Source organism: Monodelphis domestica, chromosome 4 (assembly GCF_027887165.1).
Source record: "Monodelphis domestica isolate mMonDom1 chromosome 4, mMonDom1.pri, whole genome shotgun sequence".
NCBI lineage: Eukaryota > Metazoa > Chordata > Mammalia > Didelphimorphia > Didelphidae > Monodelphis > Monodelphis domestica.
In genome coordinates this window covers 240,370,584-240,374,247 of record NC_077230.1, presented here as the reverse complement: position 1 = coordinate 240,374,247, position 3,664 = coordinate 240,370,584, and the positions used below count along the sequence as shown (strand labels likewise).

General features: G+C 41.8%; 1 pseudogene; it reads left to right on the top strand.

The window, feature by feature from the left end:
- The first annotated feature begins 1,414 nt into the window (after positions 1-1,414).
- LOC100026245 (histone-binding protein RBBP4-like) lies at positions 1,415-2,898 on the top strand (annotated as a pseudogene).
- Positions 2,899-3,664: the final 766 nt, after the last annotated feature.

Genomic DNA, 3,664 nt, shown 5'->3' with positions numbered 1-3,664 from the left:
ATTTAAACTCTGACCTTCTTAACGCCATTTCCAGAGCTCTCAATTATAAAGGAAAGATGCCTCTTACTTATGATAATTATTATTATTATTTCATTTTCATCTTTTGTAGTAGAGTTCACATAGAGATGGATTTGACTCTGTCTTCATCATGCTGCCAGGAAAAGCTCATTACTTGGAAATGTATCATCTTGGAGATTATATCAGCTTTGGCACTCATGCCTTATCATTCTCTCATCATCCTCTCATTCAAGGGCCAAGAGGTAGAAAAACCAACCAAATAAAAAACTCCTCCTGAGGCCTCCACTTAAAGAGGGCTAAGGGGCAGCTGGGTGGCTCAGCAGATTGAGAGCTGGACCCAGAGATAGGAGGTCCTGGATTCAAATCTGATATCAAACACTTCCTAGCTGTGTGACCCTGGACAAGTCACTGAACCCCCTTTTGACTAGCCCTTATGGCCCTTCTGCCTTGGAACCAATACACAGTACTCATTCTAAGACTGAAGGTAAGGGTTTAAAAAATAAGTAAATAAACAAAGAAAGGGGGCCAAGAGAAGGTTCACAGCCAGATCTTTTCCTACCAGTCATATTCCTTAGATTCTAGTCCACCATCATCAATCTGGCCTTCTTTATTCATTCGCTCCCCATCACCTTTTAAACTCTCTTTTGTGTATTGCCTTCCCCCATTAAATTGCAATCTTTTTGAGGGCAGAGACTATCTTTCTTGTTCTTATTTGCATCCCCAGTGCTTGGCATAGTGCCTGACACATAGTAGGTGCTTAATAAATTTTTATTGCAAGTGAATTGAAATTGGTACAAATTTCTTTCTGGATAGTATTCTTTCATAGTCAATGGTCTATGCCCAAGTGCACAGAAGATAAAAGAATTGCTCTTTGTAATTCAGTAAGGTATTGGATTTGTTTTTTATTTTAAAACAAAAAGATTTGCTTTATTTCCTCATGGTAGTTGTGAACATTTCCTCCTTTTTTTTTTTAAGCATGCCACTTTAACTTTGATAAACCCAAAGTATAGTCATCTTCTATGGATTCACTACAAGCACCTTCAGGACAAGCCTAGTAGCATTCAAGATGAAGGGAAGAATACATAGCGATGCTATGCCTACATGAGTTTAATTTCATCTATTTGGTCTCTATGTTTTAAAGGTACTTCCTTCCATATAGTTTAGCTATTATGAATATTTGGGATGGAGACAGCTATAAAAATATTATTCTTGGCGCAGTTCAGGCCACATGCAGGGGCGGCAGGAAACAATTGAGGCTTTGTGCACAAAGTGAGCACCCTCGAGCCCTCCCCCGCACCCCACCCTTTCACCCTCACCCCTACCTTCACTGCACAGCAACCCCAGGAGCCCCTGGCCCCTCCGTCCATCATTCCGTCTGTCAGCTTCTGTGCCCACCATGGCCCATAAGGAAGCAGCCTTTAATGATGGTGTAGAAGAGTGATCAATGAGGAGTATAAAATATGGAAAAAAATACTCCTTTTCTCTATGACTTAGTGATGACCCATGCCCAGCCTGACTGCACAGTGGCTTCCAGATGTAATAAGACCCAAAGGGAAAGATTTCAGCATTCATCGACTTGTCCTGGGTACACACACATCCAATGAACAGAATCATCTTGTGATAGCCAGTGTGCAGCTCCCCAGTGATGATGCTCGGTTTTATGCCTCTCACTATGACAGTGAAAAAGGAGAATTTGGAGGCTTTGGCTCAGTTAGCAGGAAGATTAAAATTGAAATCAAGATTAGCCATGAAGGCAAAGTGAACAGGGCCCGTTATATGCCCCAGAATCCTTGCATCATTGCAACAAAGACTCCATCCCATGATGTCCTTGTTTTTGACTACACCGAGCACCCTTCAAAGCCAGACCCTTCTGGGGAGTGTAACCCAGACTTGCACCCGGGGACATCAAAAGGAGGGCTATGGGTTGTCGTGGAACCCAAATCTCAGTGGACACTTGCTTAGTGCATCAGATGGCCATACCATCTGCTTGTGGGACATCAGGGCTGTTCCAAACAAAGGTGAAGTAGTGGATGCAAAGATCATATTCACAGGACACAGCAGTAGTCAAAGATGCTTCTTGGCACCTCCTCCACGAATCTCTCTTTGGATCAGTTGCTGATGACCAGAAGCTTATGATCTGGGAAGACACGGTCAAACAATTCTTCTAAACCAAGTCACTCAGTGGATGCCCACACTGCCGAAGTAAATTGTCTTTCTTTTAATCCTTATAGTGAGTTCATTCTTGCCACAGGATCGGCTGACAAGACAGTCGCATTGTGAGATCTTAGAAATCTGAAATTGAAGTTGCATTCCTTTGAGTCACATAAGGATGAAATATTCCAGGTTCAGTGGTGTCCTCACAATGAAACTATCTTGGCTTCCAGTGGCACTGATGGAAAGCTGAACATCTGGGACTTGAGTAAAATTGGAGAGGAGCAGTCCCCAGAAGATGAAGAAGATGGCTCACCGAATTTGTTGTTTATTCATGGTGGTCACACTGTCAAAATATCTGACTTCTCCTGGAACCCAAATGAACCATGGCTTATTTCTTCTGTATCAGAAGACAAATATCATGCAAGTCTGGCAGATGGCTGAGAACATATACAATGATGAAGACCCTGAAGGAAGTGTGGATCCAGAAGGACAGGGGTCCTAGACTTGTCTGTACTGGTGCTGATTTTTAGACTCCCCTTACTTCCCAACCTGAGATTGACTTAACACTGGTTTTGAAACAGACATTTTTTTTGTCCAGACATCCTTCTATAGGTACCTGTTAACCCAGACAGCAAGTGATCTCACTCTTAACTGAGGTGGGGGGGGGGGGGAAGGGAGTTGACTCAGCAGAGCCACAAACCCATATTTAATTTTTTTCTAAGAACTTTGTATGAGCAAATCCAGCTTTTAAAAATCTGATTTTAGCCACAGAAAATGGACCATGAGTTTTTTTTTTTAAATTCCTTAGCTATAAGTGAGTTTTTCAGGCTAATTTAACTAAAATTAGGATGGGATAGGATTTCTGTCCAAGTGAGGAGTTGGAGCCACTGAGATATTAGCATTGTAAGATGTCTGAACTATTTCCCTTTTTTATAGAGAAATTCAGAAACTAAAATTGGCATGGCTAACCTTCTAGGCTACCCTTGATGGTTTCCTCTGTATCCAGTAAAAATTTCTTAGTGAAATTTTTTTTTGTTATATTTAAATTTTCTCCCATAGTGACTGTTTAGTGTCTCCTTCCGTTTCTCATCTGATGGGGGAGGGGGTGGGGGGACAAAGAGCCATGTGAAATGTTTTGTAGCTGTTCCTACAAAATATCTTTGTTCACCTCATATAGTTTTGCTCTCTAGCATATTTCTTGAGCTATGTTTTCATATTATTTCTTTGCTTTCTGTGAACTCCAATCTTTCTGGTTTTCTAGGAAGTGCCTTATCCATTAAGCTGACCTGGTGACTGGCAATGTGTAGGCATTGTTTTAAGAAATTTATTCCCATTCAAATTTGATTTCAGGATGCCCATAAGTCTCTCTCTCTCTCTCTCTCTCTCTCTCTCTCTCCTCTTCTCTGTCTCTGTCTCTCTCTCTCTCTCTCTCTCTCTCTCTCTCTCTCTCTCTCTCTCTCTCTCTCTCTCTCCCCCTCTCTCTCTCCTCTTC